Genomic DNA, 20,517 nt, shown 5'->3' with positions numbered 1-20,517 from the left:
GCTACGGCAAATCTTTCCCTGCTACGGCAAATCTTTCCCTGCTACGGCAAATCTTTCCCTGCTACGGCAAATCTTTCCCTGCTACTGCGAATCTTTCCCTGCTACTGTGAATCTTTCCCTGCTACTGTGAATCTTTCCCTGCTACGGCGAGTCTTCTTCATGTATATCCACAGAGGACCACGTTTCATAGTGTACATCCCAAATGGCACCCTATTCCCTATATAGTCCACTACTTTTGACCAGAGCACTATGGGCCCTGGTAAAGTGCACTTTGACCAGAGCCCTTTGGGGCCGTGGTCAAAAGTAGGGCAGGGCTCTCCAGATCTGTTCTGGAGAGCTACCTTCCTGTAGGTTTTTGTTTCAACCCCAGTTGTAACTAACCTGATTCAGCTTATCAATCAGCTAGTTATTAGATTTAGCTGAGCTAGATTAGGGTGAGAGAGAGAACCTACAGGACGGTAGCTCTCCAGGAACAGGGTTAGAGAGAGAACCTACAGGACGGTAGCTCTGTAGGAACAGGGTTAGAGAGAAAACCTACAGGATGGTAGCTCTCCAGGAACAGGGTTAGAGAGAACCTACAGGATGGTAGCTCTCCAGGAACAGGGTTGGAGAGAGAACCTACAGGATGGTAGCTTTCCAGGAACAGGGTTAGAGAGAGAACCTACAGGACGGTAGCTCTCCAGGAACAGGGTTAGAGAGAGAACCTACAGGACGGTAGCTCTCCAGGAACAGGGTTAGAGAGAACCTACAGGATGGTAGCTCTCCAGGAACAGGGTTAGAGAGCGAACCTACAGGACGGTAGCTCTCCAGTAACAGGGTTAGAGAGAGAACCTACAGGACGGTAGCTCTGTAGGAACAGGGTTAGAGAGAGAACCTACAGGACGGTAGCTCTCCAGGAACAGGGTTGGAGAGAGAACCTACAGGATGGTAGCTTTCCAGGAACAGGGTTAGAGAGAGAACCTACAGGACGGTAGCTCTCCAGGAACAGGGTTAGAGAGAAAACCTACAGGACAGTAGCTCTGTAGGAACAGGGTTAGAGAGAACCTACAGGACGGTAGCTCTTCAGGAACAGGGTTAGAGAGAACCTACAGGACGGTAGCTCTCCAGGAACAGGGTAAGAGAGAACCTACAGGACGGTAGCTCTCCAGGAACAGGGTTAGAGAACCTACAGGACGGTAGCTCTCCAGGAACAGGGTTAGAGAGAGAACCTACAGGACGGTAGCTCTCCAGGAACAGGGTTAGAGAGAACCTACAGGACGGTAGCTCTCCAGGAACAGGGTTAGAGAGAACCTACAGGACGGTTGCTCTCCAGGAACAGGGTTAGAGAAAACCTACAGGACGGTAGCTCTCCAGGAACAGGGTTAGAGAGAACCTACAGGACGGTAGCTCTCCAGGAACAGGGTTAGAGAGAACCTACAGGACGGTAGCTCTGTAGGAACAGGGTTAGAGAGAGAACCTACAGGACGGTAGCTCTCCAGGAACAGGGTTAGAGAGAGAACCTACAGGACGGTAGCTCTCCAGGAACAGGGTTAGAGAGAGAACCTACAGGACGGTAGCTCTCCAGGAACAGGGTTAGAGAGAGAACCTACAGGACGGTAGCTCTCCAGGAACAGGGTTAGAGAGAGAACCTACAGGACGGTAGCTCTCCAGGAACAGGGTTAGAGAGAGAACCTACAGGACGGTAGCTCTCCAGGAACAGGGTTAGAGAGAGAACCTACAGGACGGTAGCTCTCCAGGAACAGGGTTAGAGAGAGAACCTACAGGACGGTAGCTCTCCAGGAACAGGGTATGAGAGAGAACCTACAGGACGGTAGCTCTCCAGGAACAGGGTTAGAGAGAACCTACAGGACGGTAGCTCTCCAGGAACAGGGTTAGAGAGAGAACCTACAGGACGGTAGCTCTCCAGGAACAGGGTTAGAGAGAGAACCTACAGGACAGTAGCTCTCCAGGAACAGGGTTAGAGAGAAAACCTACAGGACAGTAGCTCTGTAGGAACAGGGTTAGAGAGAACCTACAGGACGGTAGCTCTCCAGGAACAGGGTAAGAGAGAACCTACAGGACGGTAGCTCTCCAGGAACAGGGTTAGAGAACCTACAGGACGGTAGCTCTCCAGGAACAGGGTTAGAGAGAGAACCTACAGGACGGTAGCTCTCCAGGAACAGGGTTAGAGAGAACCTACAGGACGGTAGCTCTCCAGGAACAGGGTTAGAGAGAACCTACAGGACGGTTGCTCTCCAGGAACAGGGTTAGAGAAAACCTACAGGACGGTAGCTCTCCAGGAACAGGGTTAGAGAGAAAACCTACAGGACGATAGCTCTCCAGGAACAGGTTGTTTGATGCCATTCCATTTGCTCTGTTCTGGCCATTATTATGAGCTGTCCTCCCCTCAGCAGCCTCCTGTGTTGTCCAGTAACCCAGTGCCTTTGCCAACACTGTGGACGGGTGTAGGCATGTAGTAACTAACTGTCCATTTGGAAACAGTTGTGACTTCTAATCCCTCCACCTGCTCCCATCTGTCTCACATAGTATACTCCCTCTTACACCAGCCAGGGTTCTTCATGGGAAAGAAACACACTATCTTGGTTGAAAAGGGATTCAGTGCCAGAGAACCCAACCAAAGCATTTGAAAAAAATACATTGTTTTCACATCACACTTTGTGAAAATTGTTGAATAAAATATACATTTTCTCAATCCGCCTTTGTTGGTGTCCTTTCTGAGAGAAGGAGATGGGGTGGTGGTTCTCCATTATTGTCTTGATTTCATTTACCCACTGTTGGCGCCACCCGGCTCCTCTGTGTGGTACTGGGTATTAGTTGTGAGGCTGGGAACTTTTAAGAACCTGGCTGATTTTCATAAAGCAGAGAGGATGAGGATGAGTGTCACTCCACCTGGTGTTATCAACATGATCAGGCAGACGGACAGACAGACAGCAGCTACGACAACAACAATAATAAATAAAAGTAATGCTCTCTCTCTTTCTCTCCGAATAACCCTGGTCTTCAGGTGTTTGGACATTTCTCCCAAGGATGAACCAGACTTGTGGAGGTCTACAATTTCTTTTCTGAGGTCTTGGCTGATTTCTTTTGATTTTCCCATGATGTCAAGCAAAGAGGCACTGAGTTTGAAGGTAGGCCTGAAATACATCCACAGGTACACCTCCAATTGACTCAAATAATGTCAATTAGCCTATCAGAAGCTTCTAAAGCCATGACATCATTTTCTGGAATTTTCAAAGCTGTTTAAAGGCACAGTCAACTTATTGTATGTAAACTTCAGACCCACTCGAATTGTGGTACAGTGAATTATAAGTGAAATAATCTGTCTGTATACAATTGTTGGAAAAATGACTTGTGTCATGTACAAAGTAGATGTCCTAACCGACTTGCCAAATTATAGTTTGTTAACAAGACATTTGTGGAGTGGTTGAAAAACGAGTTTTAATGACTCCAACCTAAGTGTATGTAAACTTCCGACTTCAACTGTATATGCCAGTAGATATATATGGCTGTAGAGATATATATGGTAGTAGAGATATATATGGTAGTAGAGATATATATGGTAGTAGAGATATATATGGCTGTAGATATATATATGGCTGTAGAGATATATATGGTAGTAGAGATATATATGGCTGTAGAGATATATATGGCTGTAGATATATATATGGTAGTGGAGATATATATGGTAGTAGAGATATATATGGCTGTAGAGATATATATGGTAGTAGAGATATACACTGCTCAAAAAAATAAAGGGAACACTTAAACAACACAATGTAACTCCAAGTCAATCACACTTCTGTGAAATCAAACTGTCCACTTAGGAAGCAACACTGATTGACAATACATTTCACATGCTGTTGTGCAAATGGAATAGACAACAGGTGGAAATTATAGGCAATTAGCAAGACACCCCCAATAAAGGAGTGGTTCTGCAGGTGGGGACCACAGACCACTTCTCAGTTCCTATGCTTCCTGGCTGATGTTTTGGTCACTTTTGAATGCTGGCGGTGCTTTCACTCTAGTGGTAGCATGAGACGGAGTCTACAACCCACACAAGTGGCTCAGGTAGTGCAGCTCATCCAGGATGGCACATCAATGCGAGCTGTGGCAAGAAGGTTTGCTGTGTCTGTCAGCGTAGTGTCCAGAGCATGGAGGCGCTACCAGGAGACAGGCCAATACATCAGGAGACGTGGAGGAGGCCGTAGGAGGGCAACCACCCAGCAGCAGGACTGCTACCTCCGCCTTTGTGCAAGGAGGAGCAGGAGGAGCACTGCCAGAGCCCTGCAAAATGACCTCCAGCAGGCCACAAATGTGCATGTGTCTGCTCAAACGGTCAGAAACAGACTCCATGAGGGTGGTATGAGGGCCCGACGTACACAGGTGGGGGTTGTGCTTACAGCCCAACACCGTACAGGACGTTTGGCATTTGCCAGAGAACACCAAGATTGGCAAATTCGCCACTGGCGCCCTGTGCTCTTCACAGATGAAAGCAGGTTCACACTGAGCACATGTGACAGACGTGACAGAGTCTGGAGACGCCGTGGAGAACGTTCTGCTACCTGCAACATCCTCCAGCATGACCGGTTTGGCGGTGGGTCAGTCATGGTGTAGGATGGCATTTCTTTGGGGGGCCGCATAGCCTTCCATGTGCTCGCCAGAGGTAGTCTGACTGCCATTAGGTACCGAGATGAGATCCTCAGACCCCTTGTGAGACCATATGCTGGTGCGGTTGGCCCTGGGTTCCTCCTAATGCAAAACAATGCTAGACCTCATGTGGCTGGAGTGTGTCAGCAGTTCCTGCAAGAGGAAGGCATTGATGCTATGGACTGGCCCGCCCGTTCCCCAGACCTGAATCCATTTGAGCACATCTGGGACATCATGTCTCGCTCCATCCACCAACACCACGTTGCACCACAGACTGTCCAGGAGTTGGCGGATGCTTTAGTCCAGGTCTGGGAGGAGATCCCTCAGGAGACCATCCGCCACCTCATCAGGAGCATGCCCCGGCATTGTAGGGCGGTCATACAGGCACGTGGAGGCCACACACACTACTGAGCCTAATTTTGATTTGTTTTAAGGACATTACATCAAAGTTGGATCAGCCTGTAGTGTGGTTTTCCACTTTAATTTTGATTGTGACTCCAAATCCAGACCTCCATGGGTTGATAAATTGGATTTCCATTGATTATTTTTGTGTGATTTTGTTGTAAGCACATTCAACTATGTAAAGAAAAAAGTATTTAATAAGATTATTTCTTTCATTCAGATCTAGGATGTGTTGTTTAAGTGTTCCCTTTATTTTTTGAGCAGTATATATGGCTGTAGAGAGATATATGGTAGTAGAGATATATATTGCTGTAGAGATATATATGGTAGTAGAGATATATATGGCTGTAGATATATCTATGGTAGTAGATATATATATATGGCTGTAGATATATATATGGTAGTAGAGATATATATGGTATTAGAGATGTACAGTATGTGGCAGTAGAGATATATATGGCTGTAGAGATATATATGGTAGTAGAGCTATATATGGCTGTAGAGATATATATGGTAGTAGAGATATATATGGCTGTAGAGATATATATGGTAGTAGAGATATACAGTATGTGGCAGTAGAGATATATATGGTAGTAGAGATATATATGGCTGTAGAGAGATATATGGTAGTAGAGAGATATATGGTAGTAGAGATCTATATGGCTGTAGAGATATATATGGTAGTAGAGATATATATGGCTGTAGAGATATATATGGATGTAGAGATATATATGGTAGTAGAGATATATATGGTAGTAGAGATATATATGGCAGTAGAGATATATATGGCTGTGGAGATATATATGGTAGTAGAGCTATTTATGGCTGTAGAGATATATATGGTAGTAGAGAAATATATGGTAGTAGAGATATATATGGCTGTAGAGATATATAAGGTAGTAGAGATATATATGGTAGTAGAGATATATATGGCTGTAGAGATATATATATGGTAGTAGAGATATATACTGCTCAAAAAAATAAAGGGAACACTTAAACAACACATCCTAGATCTGAATGAAATAAATAATCTTATTAAATACTTTTTTCTTTACATAGTTGAATGTGCTGAAAACAAAATCACACAAAAATAATCAATGGAAATCCAATTTATCAACCCATGGAGGTCTGGATTTGGAGTCACACTCAAAACTAAAGTGGAAAACCACACTACAGGATGGTGGTGGCGGATGGTCTCCTGAGGGATCTCCTCCCAGACCTGGACTAAAGCATCCGCCAACTCCTGGACAGTCTGTGGTGCAACGTGGTGTTGGTGGATGGAGCGAGACATGATGTCCCAGATGTGCTCAATTGGATTCAGGTCTGGGGAACGGACCGTCCAGTCCATAGCATCAATGCCTTCCACTTGCAGGAACTGCTGACACACTCCAGCCACATGAGGTCTAGCATGGTCTTGCATTAGGAGGAACCCAGGGCCAACCGCACCAGTATATGGTCTCACAAGGGGTCTGAGGATCTCATCTCGGTACCTAATGGCAGTCAGGTTACCTCTGGCGAGCACATGGAGGGCTGTGCGGACCCCCAAAGAAATGCCACCCACACCATGACTGACCCACCGCCAAACCGGTCATGCTGGAGGATGTTGCAGGCAGCAGAACGTTCTCCACGGCGTCTCCAGACTCTGTCACGTCTGTCACATGTGCTCAATGTGAACCTGCTTTCATCTGTGAAGAGCACAGGGCGCCAGTGGCGAATTTGCCAATCTTGGTGTTCTCTGGCAAATGCCAAACGTCCTGCACGGTGTTGGGCTGTAAGCACAACCCCCACCTGTGGACGTCGGGCCCTCATACCACCCTCATGGAGTCTGTTTCTGACCGTTTGAGCAGACACATGCACATTTGTGGCCTGCTGGAGGTCATTTTGCAGGGCTCTGGCAGTGCTCCTCCTGCTCCTCCTTGCACAAAGGCGGAGGTAGCGGTCCTGCTGCTGGGTTGTTGCCTTCCTACGGCCTCCTCCACGTCTCCTGATGTACTGGCCTGTCTTCTGGTAGCGCCTCCATGCTCTGGACACTACGCTGACATACACAGCAAACCTTCTTGCCACAGCTCGCATTGATGTGCCATCCTGGATGAGCTGCACTACCTGAGCCACTTGTGTGGGTTGTAGACTCATCCTTCTCATCCTACCACTAGAGTGAAAGCACCGCCAGCATTCAAAAGTGACCAAAACATCAGCCAGGAAGCATAGGAACTGAGAAGTGGTCTGTGGTCCCCACCTGCAGAATCACTCCTTTATTGGGGGTGTCTTGCTAATTGCCTATAATTTCCACCTGTTGTCTATTCCATTTGCACAACAGCATGTGAAATGTATTGTCAATCAGTGTTGCTTCCTAAGTGGACAGTTTGATTTCACAGAAGTGTGATTGACTTGGAGTTACATTGTGTTGTTTAAGTGTTCCCTTTATTTTTTTGAGCAGTGTATATGGTAGTAGAGATACACATGGTAGTAGAGATATACAGTATGTGGCAGTAGAGATATACAGTGAGCTCCAAAAGTATTGGGACAGTGATTTTTTTGTGTGGTTTTGACTCTGTACACCAGCACTTTGGATTTGAAATGATAAAGTACAGACTGCAGCTTTAATGTGAGGATATTTTCACCCATATCAGGTGAACCGTTTAGAAATTACAGCAATTTTTGTACACAATCTCCCATTTTCGGGACCAAAAGTATTGGGCCAAATTCACTTATGTGTATTAAAGTTGTCAAAAGTTTAGTATTTGGTCCCATATTCATAGCACGCACTGATTACATCAAGCTTGGGACTCTACACGTTGGTTGGATGCATTTGCTGTTTGTTTTGGTTGTCTTTCTGAATATTTTGTGCTGAATAGAAATGAATGGTAAATAATGTATTGTGTCATTTAGGAGTTACTTTTATTGTAAATAAGAATAGAATATGTGTCTAAACACTTCTACATTAATGTGGATGCTACCATGATTACGGATAATCCTGAATGAATCGTGAATAATGATGAGTTAGAAAGTTACAGACTCACAAATCTCATACCCCCCAAGACATGCTAACCTCTCACCATTACAATAACAGGGAGGTTAGCAGTTTATATCATACCCCCCCAAGACATACTAACCTCTCACCATTACAATAACAGGGAGGTTAGCAGTTTATATCATACCCCCCCCCCTCCCCCCCAAGATATACTAACCTCTCACCATTACAATAACAGGGAGGTTTGCAGTTTATATCATACCCCCCCCCCCCCCCCCCAAGACATACTAACCTCTCATCATTACAATAACAGGGAGGTTTGCAGTTTATATCATACCCCCCCAAGATATACTAACCTCTCACCATTACAATAACAGCGAGGTTAGCAGTTTATATCATACCCCCCCAAGACATACTAACCTCTCACCATTACAATAACAGGGAGGTTAGCAGTTTATATCATACTCCCCCCCCCCCAAGACATACTAACCTCTCACCATTACAATAACAGGAAGGTTAGCAGTTTATATCATACCCCCCCAAGACATACTAACCTCTCACCATTACAATAACAGGAAGGTTAGCAGTTTATATCATACCCCCCCAAGACATACTAACCTCTCACCATTACAATAACAGGAAGGTTAGCAGTTTATATCATACCCCCCCAAGACATACTAACCTCTCACCATTACAATAACAGGAAGGTTAGCAGTTTATATCATACCCCCCCAAGACATACTAACCTCTCACCATTACAATAACAGGAAGGTTAGCAGTTTATATCATACCCCCCCAAGACATACTAACCTCTCACCATTACAATAACAGGAAGGTTAGCAGTTTATATCATACCCCCCCAAGACATACTAACCTCTCACCATTACAATAACAGGAAGGTTAGCAGTTTATATCATACCCCCCCAAGACATACTAACCTCTCACCATTACAATAACAGGGAGGTTAGCAGTTTATATCATACCCCCCCAAGACATACTAACCTCTCACCATTACAATAACAGGAAGGTTAGCAGTTTATATCATACCCCCCCAAGACATACTAACCTCTCACCATTACAATAACAGGAAGGTTAGCAGTTTATATCATACTCCCCCCCCCAAGACATACTAACCTCTCACCATTACAATAACAGGAAGGTTAGCAGTTTATATCATACTCCCCCCCCCCAAGACATACTAACCTCTCACCATTACAATAACAGGAAGGTTAGCAGTTTATATCATACCCCCCCAAGACATACTAACCTCTCACCATTACAATAACAGGAAGGTTAGCAGTTTATATCATACTCCCCCCCCCCCCCCAAGACATACTAACCTCTCACCATTACAATAACAGGAAGGTTAGCAGTTTATATCATACTCCCCCCCCCCCCCCAAGACATACTAACCTCTCACCATTACAATAACAGGGAGGTTAGCAGTTTATATCATACCCCCCCAAGACATACTAACCTCTCACCATTACAATAACAGGAAGGTTAGCAGTTTATATCATACCCCCCCAAGACATACTAACCTCTCACCATTACAATAACAGGAAGGTTAGCAGTTTATATCATACCCCCCCAAGACATACTAACCTCTCACCATTACAATAACAGGAAGGTTAGCAGTTTATATCATACCCCCCCAAGACATACTAACCTCTCACCATTACAATAACAGGAAGGTTAGCAGTTTATATCATACCCCCCCAAGACATACTAACCTCTCACCATTACAATAACAGGGAGGTTAGCAGTTTATATCATACCCCCCCAAGACATACTAACCTCTCACCATTACAATAACAGGAAGGTTAGCAGTTTATATCATACCCCCCCAAGACATACTAACCTCTCACCATTACAATAACAGGGAGGTTAGCAGTTTATATCATACCCCCCCAAGACATACTAACCTCTCACCATTACAATAACAGGAAGGTTAGCAGTTTATATCATACCCCCCCCCCCAAGACCAACTAACCTCTCACCATTACAATAACAGGAAGGTTAGCAGTTTATATCATACTCCCCCCCCCCAAGACATACTAACCTCTCACCATTACAATAACAGGAAGGTTAGCAGTTTATATCATACTCCCCCCCCCCCCCCAAGACCAACTAACCTCTCACCATTACAATAACAGGAAGGTTAGCAGTTTATATCATACTCCCCCCCCCAAGACATACTAACCTCTCACCATTACAATAACAGGGAGGTTAGCAGTTTATATCATACCCCCCCAAGACATACTAACCTCTCACCATTACAATAACAGGAAGGTTAGCAGTTTATATCATACTCCCCCCCCCCAAGACATACTAACCTCTCACCATTACAATAACAGGAAGGTTAGCAGTTTATATCATACCCCCCCAAGACATACTAACCTCTCACCATTACAATAACAGGAAGGTTAGCAGTTTATATCATACCCCCCCAAGACATACTAACCTCTCACCATTACAATAACAGGGAGGTTAGCAGTTTATATCATACCCCCCCAAGACATACTAACCTCTCACCATTACAATAACAGGAAGGTTAGCAGTTTATATCATACTCCCCCCCCCCAAGACATACTAACCTCTCACCATTACAATAACAGCGAGGTTAGCAGTTTATATCATACCCCCCCAAGACATACTAACCTCTCACCATTACAATAACAGGAAGGTTAGCAGTTTATATCATACCCCCCCAAGACATACTAACCTCTCACCATTACAATAACAGGGAGGTTAGCAGTTTATATCATACCCCCCCAAGACATACTAACCTCTCACCATTACAATAACAGGAAGGTTAGCAGTTTATATCATACCCCCCCAAGACATACTAACCTCTCACCATTACAATAACAGGAAGGTTAGCAGTTTATATCATACCCCCCCAAGACATACTAACCTCTCACCATTACAATAACAGGAAGGTTAGCAGTTTATATCATACCCCCCCAAGACATACTAACCTCTCACCATTACAATAACAGGAAGGTTAGCAGTTTATATCATACCCCCCCAAGACATACTAACCTCTCACCATTACAATAACAGGAAGGTTAGCAGTTTATATCATACCCCCCCAAGACATACTAACCTCTCACCATTACAATAACAGGAAGGTTAGCAGTTTATATCATACCCCCCCAAGACATACTAACCTCTCACCATTACAATAACAGGAAGGTTAGCAGTTTATATCATACCCCCCCAAGACATACTAACCTCTCACCATTACAATAACAGGAAGGTTAGCAGTTTATATCATACCCCCCCAAGATATACTAACCTCTCACCATTACAATAACAGGAAGGTTAGCAGTTTATATCATACCCCCCCAAGACATACTAACCTCTCACCATTACAATAACAGGAAGGTTAGCAGTTTATATCATACCCCCCCAAGACATACTAACCTCTCACCATTACAATAACAGGAAGGTTAGCAGTTTATATCATACCCCCCCAAGACATACTAACCTCTCACCATTACAATAACAGGAAGGTTAGCAGTTTATATCATACCCCCCCAAGACATACTAACCTCTCACCATTACAATAACAGGAAGGTTAGCAGTTTTTGGCGGGGTTTAATATTTGTGCGTCTGTAACATTTTTTGTTGTTGTTGAGAGAGCACGTAATGGCTGCCGTCACCATAGGTGATTGGCCTGATAATACATTTGACATTACAGTGTTAAAGCAGACGGAGGCAGCACGCTCCACTCAGACCTAGTTGTTCAGTCAGAAGTGCAGAATGAGCCCTGAGCATGGAGAGGAGAGGCAGGGAGAATTAATAATGTACTGTATTCTGTACTATTCTACTGTATCTTAGTCTATGTATTACTCATCTCATATGTATATACTGTATTCTATCCTATTCTACTGTATCTTAGTCTATACTGCTCTGACATTGCTCGTCCAAATATTTATATGTTCTTAATTCTATTCCTTTACTTAGATTTGTCTGTATTGGCTACATGTTGTGAAATTGTTAGATATTATTGCTCTGTCGGAACTAAAAGCACAAGCATTTCACTACACCTGCAGTAACATCTGCTAAACATATGTATGTGACCAATAACATTTGATTTGATTTGATTGTACATTTTATTAGCAGTTCCTCTTTCAGCCAGCCCCACCCTCCTCTCAGCTTCTTTCAGCCGGCCACACCCTCCTCTCAGTCTCTTTCAGCCAGCCCCACCCTCCTCTCAGCCAGCCCCACCCTCCTCTCAGCCAGCCCCACCCTCCTCTCAGCCAGCCCCACCCTCCTCTCAGCTTCTTTCAGCCGGCCCCACCCTCGTCATGGCCAGCCCCACCTGCCTCTCAGCCGTCCCCACCCTCCTCTCAGCCAGCCCCACCCTCTCAGCTTCTTTCAGCCGGCCCCACCCTCCTCCCAGCCTCTTTCCGCCAGCCCCACCCTCCTCTCAGCCAGCCCCACCCTCTCAGCCTCTTTCAGCCAGCCCCACCCTCCTCTCAGCCAGCCCCACCCTCTCAGCCTCTTTCAGCCAGCCCCACCCTCCTCTCAGCCAGCCCCACCCTCCTCTCAGCCTCTTTCAGCCAGCCCCACCCTCCTCTCAGCCTCTTTCAGCCAGCCCCACCCTCCTCTCAGCCTCTTTCAGCCAGCCCCACCCTCTCAGCCTCTTTCAGCCGGCCCCACCCTCCTCTCAGCCAGCCCCACCCTCCTCTCAGCCAGCCCCACCCTCCTCTCAGCCTCTTTCAGCCAGCCCCACCCTCCTCTCAGCTTCTTTCAGCCAGCCCCACCCTCTCAGCTTCTTTCAGCCAGCCCCACCCTCCTCTCAGCCAGCCCCACCCTCCTCCCAGCCTCTTTCAGCCAGCCCCACCCTCCTCTCAGCCAGCCCCACCTCCTCTCAGCCAGCCTCACCTTCTCAGCCTCTTTCAGCCAGCCCCACCCTCTCAGCCTCTTTCAGCCGGCCCCACCCTCCTCTCAGCCAGCCCCACCCTCCTCTCAGCCTCTTTCAGCCAGCCCCACCCTCCTCTCAGCCTCTTTCAGCCAGCCCCACCCTCTCAGCCTCTTTCAGCCGGCCCCACCCTCCTCTCAGCCAGCCCCACCCTCCTCTCAGCCAGCCCCACCCTCCTCTCAGCCTCTTTCAGCCAGCCCCACCCTCCTCTCAGCTTCTTTCAGCCAGCCCCACCCTCTCAGCTTCTTTCCGCCAGCCCCACCCTCCTCTCAGCCAGCCCCACCCTCTCAGCCTCTTTCAGCCAGCCCCACCCTCCTCTCAGCCAGCCCCACCCTCTCAGCCTCTTTCAGCCAGCCCCACCCTCCTCTCAGCCAGCCCCACCCTCCTCTCAGCCTCTTTCAGCCAGCCCCACCCTCCTCTCAGCCTCTTTCAGCCAGCCCCACCCTCCTCTCAGCCTCTTTCAGCCAGCCCCACCCTCTCAGCCTCTTTCAGCCGGCCCCACCCTCCTCTCAGCCAGCCCCACCCTCCTCTCAGCCAGCCCCACCCTCCTCTCAGCCTCTTTCAGCCAGCCCCACCCTCCTCTCAGCTTCTTTCAGCCAGCCCCACCCTCTCAGCTTCTTTCAGCCAGCCCCACCCTCCTCTCAGCCAGCCCCACCCTCCTCTCAGCCAGCCCCACCTCCTCTCAGCCAGCCTCACCCTCTCAGCCTCTTTCAGCCAGCCCCACCCTCTCAGCCTCTTTCAGCCGGCCCCACCCTCCTCTCAGCCAGCCCCACCCTCCTCTCAGCCTCTTTCAGCCAGCCCCACCCTCCTCTCAGCCTCTTTCAGCCAGCCCCACCCTCTCAGCCTCTTTCAGCCGGCCCCACCCTCCTCTCAGCCAGCCCCACCCTCCTCTCAGCCTCTTTCAGCCAGCCCCACCCTCCTCTCAGCCTCTTTCAGCCAGCCCCACCCTCTCAGCCTCTTTCAGCCAGCCCCACCCTCTCAGCCTCTTTCAGCCGGCCCCACCCTCCTCTCAGCCAGCCCCACCCTCCTCTCAGCCAGCCCCACCCTCCTCTCAGCCTCTTTCAGCCAGCCCCACCCTCCTCTCAGCCTCTTTCAGCCAGCCCCACCCTCTCAGCCTCTTTCAGCCGGCCCCACCCTCCTCTCAGCCAGCCCCACCCTCCTCTCAGCCAGCCCCACCCTCCTCTCAGCCTCTTTCAGCCAGCCCCACCCTCCTCTCAGCTTCTTTCAGCCAGCCCCACCCTCTCAGCTTCTTTCAGCCAGCCCCACCCTCCTCTCAGCCAGCCCCACCCTCCTCCCAGCCTCTTTCAGCCAGCCCCACCCTCCTCTCAGCCAGCCCCACCTCCTCTCAGCCAGCCTCACCCTCTCAGCCTCTTTCAGCCAGCCCCACCCTCTCACCCTCTTTCAGCCGGCCCCACCCTCCTCTCAGCCAGCCCCACCCTCCTCTCAGCCTCTTTCAGCCAGCCCCACCCTCCTCTCAGCCTCTTTCAGCCAGCCCCACCCTCTCAGCCTCTTTCAGCCGGCCCCACCCTCCTCTCAGCCAGCCCCACCCTCCTCTCAGCCAGCCCCACCCTCCTCTCAGCCTCTTTCAGCCAGCTCCACCCTCCTCTCAGCTTCTTTCAGCCAGCCCCACCCTCTCAGCTTCTTTCAGCCAGCCCCACCCTTCTCTCAGCCAGCCCCACCCTCCTCCCAGCCTCTTTCAGCCAGCTCCACCCTCCTCTCAGCCAGCCCCACCCTCCTCTCAGCCAGCCCCACCCTCTCAGCCTCTTTCAGCCAACCCCACCCTCTCAGCCTCTTTCAGCCGGCCCCACCCTCCTCTCAGCCAGCCCCACCCTCCTCTCAGCCTCTTTCAGCCAGCCCCACCCTCTCAGCCTCTTTCAGCTGGCCCCACCCTCCTCTCAGCCTCTTTCAGCCAGCCCCACCCTCTCAGCCTCTTTCAGCTGGCCCCACCCTCCTCTCAGCCTCTTTCAGCCAGCCCCACCCTCCCAGCCTCTTTCAGCCAGCCCCACCCTCCTCTCAGCCTCTCTCAGCCAGCCCCACCCTCCTCTCAGCCTCTTTCAGCCAGCCCCACCCTCCTCTCAGCCTCTTTCAGCCAGCCCCACCCTCCTCTCAGCTGGTTATTTATTGGTCGCCTCGCCTCCTTTTTGTCTTCATTGTTCTATAGCGGGTTGGCATTTATTGGGATGAGTCATCTACTGGAGGCAGCCACAAAGTCATCAAATCTGATTTTAAACCTTAACCGTAACCCTTAATACTGCTAACCTTATGCCTAACCCTAACCTTAATAAATGAAGACCAAAAAAGCTAATGTTAGTTTTATAGAATTTTTATGATACAGCCAATTTTGTGTTTGAGCTGGCCCATCTAGTGGAAATCGCTCAGCTCTGCCTCCAGGACAAGGTTCATCCCAATAAATGTCAACCTGTCACATTCTACACTTATGCTGTTTTTAGGAATTAAACACTTTCCGTGTTGTTTACCGGTTTAAATCAAAACGCCACCATGGATAATAGAACAGTCCGTCGGCGGGTCGAGTTAATGTTTAACTCGGTTAATGAACAAACTTGTCAAACAACATAACTTTGTTAAATTAAGTTTGTCAATTGAACAACACAGTACCTTTTGTAGGTAATGTATGTCTGTCACCTGCCTTTTCTCCCAAAGCTCCAGAGATCAACACATTGTCTTTAGTCATGTATAGCTATTCAGACACTAGAGACAAGTGATTGTTACACACTGAAGTTAGCGGCTGTGTTCCAAATAGCACCCTATTCACTAGATAGTGTACTACTCAGGCCTGGTTCTGTGGTCCCTATGGGCCCTGGACAGGAGGCTGCTTGGGGCCTGATGTTAAGAAACAGGAAGTTAAGGTCAAAGGTCAGTGGAGCTGGAGGCAGCTGTTAAATCACTAGCACGCCCAGACGGACGCACGCACACACACAGTCACACACTCTCTCTCTCTATCGCTCTCTCTCTATCCATCTCTCTCTCTCTCAGTCTCTTTCTCAACCCATTTCTCTCCTGCTGCATACAGCTTGAAATCTTTCAAATACTTTGAGTGTTTGTTCTAGCCTGCCTGGAGTGGCAGATGGGTTGGGTTCTCGCCTTTTCAACTATTCTATTGGTGCCAATATTATTTGAATCCAAGTCTGATGATTTCCTGTTTTTACTCCTCACTGATATTGAACATCTGCCTGTTCCATTGAGGCTCTGACTGCTTGCCCGTCATATGGGACTTTCAATGGGAATTACTAAAGTCTGATGAATCACAGAGAGATCAAAGCACATCATTAAAAGGAAGAGAGGAAGAGAGAGGAAGCGAGAGGTAGAGGCAGAGCGAGAGGCAGAGGCAGAGCGAGGGGCAGAGAGAGAGCGGCAGAGGGAGAGGCAGAGGCAGAGAGAGAGGCAAAGGAAGAGAGAGAGGTAGAGCGAGAGGTAGAGCGAGAGGTAGAGAGAGAGGCAGAGGGAGAGGCAGAGGGAGAGGCAGAGAGAGAGGCAGAGAGAGAGGTAGAAAGAGGGAGAGGCAGAGGGAGAGGTAGGAGAGAGGCAGAGGGAGGGGCAGAGGGAGAGGCAGAGGGAGAGGCAGAGAGAGAGGCAAAGAGAGAGGCAGAGGGAGAGGCAGAGGGAGAGGCAGAGAGAGAGGTAGAGCGAGAGGTAGAGAGAGGCAGAGAGAGAGAGGTAGAGCGAGAGGTAGAGAGAGAGGCAGAGAGAGAGGCAGAGGGAGAGGCAGAGAGAGAGGTAGAAAGAGGCAGAGAGAGAGGTAGAGTGAGAGGTAGAGAGAGAGGCAGAGAGAGAGAGGTAGAGAGAGAGGCAGAGAGAGGTAGAAAGAGGCAGAGGGAGAGGTAGGAGAGAGGCAGAGAGAGAGGTAGAGTGAGAGGTAGAGAGAGGCAGAGAGAGAGGTAGAAAGAGGCAGAGGGAGAGGTAGGAGAGAGGCAGAGAGAGAGGTAGAGCGAGAGGTAGAGAGAGGCAGAGAGAGGTAGAAAGAGGCAGAGAGAGAGGTAGAGCGAGAGGTAGAGCGAGAGGTAGGGCGAGAGGCAGAGAGAGAGGTAGAGAGAGAGGCAGAGGGAGAGGCAGGGGGAGAGGCAGGGGGAGAGGTAGAGAGAGAGTCAGAGAGAGAGGTAGAGCGAGAGGTAGGATTGTTTTGGAGTGCTGGTAAAGCATGAGGTCATGGGAAGTGAAATGGTTGAGTTAAACTTGAGGGTTAGCAGGAGTCCTGTAGCCTGGGCTCCTCCCCTCCTGTTATGAGAGGGCCTTCAGCAGCGGAGCCCATAGAAATATAATGAGTAGAACTGGCCCGAACCTCTGACCATGGCAATGGGGGATTCTAATTCTACTCATTCTATTCTAGTCTAATGATATGGTTCTCTCAGTCTGCACCGGTCCCTTTCTGGGCTTCTCTAAACAGGAAGTGGCAGGGTCTGCTGGCACAGGTCCTGGCACCGTTTAAAATACTTAATTCCCTGTGGCAATGCTTTCGCTGTCTGCAGAAGTGTTCAGTCGTCGTAGCGATGGTTTCGGCTCCACTAGCTGGCAGAGGAAACCAATAAGAGCTCTTCTCTTCAGACTGTGAACTGTATCTCTAATTGACTGTCAGTCATGCTAAGAATCCAGTGACCCTTCCTAACCCATCCATGCCAATAGGTTGGATTCTATCAGATTTGGGAGCCTATTGAGAAGTATGTGGTGTTAATTAGAGGCAGTGGAGGAGGGGTGGTGACAGGGGAAGAACAAAGATGTGTACCAGACAGTATGTCCTCAGGTCAAACACACAGCACACATCACACACATCACAACACACACACAAATCACACACAGACACACAGCACACATCACACATACACACAAACACACACACATCACAACACACAGACACGCAAACAAGCACACACAGCACACTTCACACATACACATCACAACACACACACACACACAGACACACACAGACACACAAACACGCACATCTCATCACACACATCACATACACACACACACACACACACACACACACACACACACACACACACACACACACACACACACACACACACACACACACACACACACACACACACACACACACACACACACGTCTTAATATACTTTTTTGGAACCAACAATTGATTCCCATTTAAAGCCCTAACCTAAACTCCTAACCACTAAACCTAACCTTAATTCTAACCCTAACCCTAATTATAATCCTAACCCTTAAGCTAACCCCTGAAATAGCCTTTTTACAAGTGAGGACTGGCAAAATGTCCTCACTTTTTAGTTGGTTTACTATTCTTGTGAGGACTTCTGGTACTCACAAGTATAGTAAAACGGGTACACACACACACACACACACACACACACACACACACACACACACACACACACACACACACACACACACACACACACACACACACACACACACACATATCCTCAGGTCACATCCCTCTCTAGTGTCACCTTTTAATCAATCTTGATGATCTCATTACTGGCTACAACTTTCATTAAAACTACAGAGAAAATACATGCTTTGTATAAGCTCTCTCTCTTGAACTCAAACACATTGTTTTGTCTCTCTCTCTCTCTGTCTCTGTCTCTCTCAATTCAATTCAAGGGGCTTTATTGGCATGGGAAACATATGTTAACATTGCCAAAGCAAGTGAAGTAGATAATAATCAAAGTGAAATAAACAATACAATTAACAGTAAACATTACACTCACAGAAGTTTCAAAGGAATAAAGACATTTCAAATATCATATTATGTCTATATACAGTGTTGTAATGATGTGCAAATAAATAAAAATAAATAAGCATAAATATGGGTGTATTTACAATGGTGTTTGTTCTTCACTGGTTGCCCTTTTCTTGTGGCAACAGGTCACAAATCTGTCTGCTGTGGTGGCACACTGTGGTATTTCACCCAGTAGATATGGGAGTTTATCAAAATCGGGTTTGTTTTCGAATTCTTTGTGCGTCTGTTTAATCCGAGGGAAATATGTGTCTCTAATATGGTCATACATTGGGCAGGAGGTTAGGAAGTGCAGGTCAGTTTCCACCTCATTTTGTGGGCAGTGTGCACATAGCCTGTCTTCTTGTAAGGAACGACGCTGATAGACGAGGCAGGTACAGGGAGTGAACATTTAATTAGCACCGGACATGGAACAGGACAGGACAGCGTCTGGACATGAACACATAACGACATTAATGCTGACACAGGGAACAGACTGAGGAGCAGACAGAAATAGGGAAGGCAATCAACAAAGTGAAGGAGTCCAGGTGAGTGAAGTGAGAGCTGCTGCGCGTAATGATGGTGACAGGTGTGTGCAATGAAGGGCAGGCAGCCTGGCGCCCTTGGGCACCCCTTCAATTGAAGTAAACTATTTCAGCCACACCCGTTGCTGACAGGTGTATAAAATCGAACACACAGCCATGCGATCTCCATAGAAAAACATTGGCAGTAGAATGGCCTTACTGAAGAGCTCAGTGACTTTCAATGTGACACCGAAATAGGATGCCACCTTTCCAACAAGTTAGTTCGTCAAATGTCTACCCTGCTAGAGCTGCCCCGGTCAACTGTGAGTGTGGTTAGTGTGAAGTGGAAACGTTTAGGAGCAACAACGGCTCAGCCGTGAAGTGGTAGTCCACACAAGCTCACAGAATGGGACCAGCGAGTGCTGAAGCGCGTAAAAATCGTCTGTCCTCATTTGCAACACTCACTACCAAGTTCCAAACTTCCTCTGGAAGCAACGTCAGCACAATAACTGCTCGTCAGGAGCTTCATGAAATTGTTTTCCATGCCCGAGCAGCTGCACACAAGCCTAAGATCACAATGCGCAATGCCAAGCGTCGGCTGGAGTGGTGTAAAGTTTGGTGGAGGAGGAATAATGGTCTGGGGCTGTTTTTTATGGTTCAGGCTAGGCCCCCCTCTTGGAGAGAGAGGGTAAAATAGAGACAGCGAGAGAGACAGAGAGAGAGAGAAAGAAAGAGAGACAGAGAGAGATCTTGTCCCAGGGACATGTACAGTGGGGGAAAAAAGTATTTAGTCAGCCACCAATTGTGCAAGTTCTCCCACTTAAAAAGATGAGAGAGGCCTGGACAGAGGGGCCTCTTAAAGAAGAAGTTACAGGTCTGTGAGAGCCAGAAATCTTCTTTGTAGGTGACCAAATACTTATTTTCCACCATAATTTGCAAATAAATTCATTAAAAATCCTACAATGTGATTTTCTGGATTTTTTTTCTCATTTTGTCTGTCATCGTTGAAGTGTACCTATGATGAAAATTACAGGCCTCTCTCATATTTTTAAGTGGGAGAACTTGCACAATTGGTGGCTGACTAAATACTTTTTCCCCCACTGTACTATAATGTACTGTAGTCTGTACTCATGGCTGTGTGAATGGAAGGCTGGTTATGAAGGCTGGTTGAGGTCATAGGCCCTGTGGCGCCCTCCAGCTGTCTACTGGCACACTGCACACAGAAAGAGGAGAGAGGACTGTCGTCTCAGGGAAGGAATGTGTGCACAGGACTACGTACAGTCTACATTCCAGATCAGAAATCATTTTAGAGCCTTAATGGTT

General features: G+C 47.9%; 1 protein-coding gene across 2 annotated transcripts in view; it reads left to right on the top strand.

Annotated features, from left to right (window-relative positions):
- The window catches only part of LOC106569569 (zinc finger E-box-binding homeobox 1), a 112,904-nt gene that overhangs the window by 77,380 nt on the left and 15,007 nt on the right, over positions 1-20,517 (top strand). The window lies entirely within an intron of this gene.

This window comes from Salmo salar, chromosome 14 (genome assembly GCF_965601325.2).
Source record: "Salmo salar chromosome 14, fSalSal1, whole genome shotgun sequence".
Taxonomy (NCBI): domain Eukaryota; kingdom Metazoa; phylum Chordata; class Actinopteri; order Salmoniformes; family Salmonidae; genus Salmo; species Salmo salar.
The sequence above is the reverse complement of the archived record's forward strand: the minus strand, read 5'-3'. Positions and strand labels throughout refer to the sequence as shown.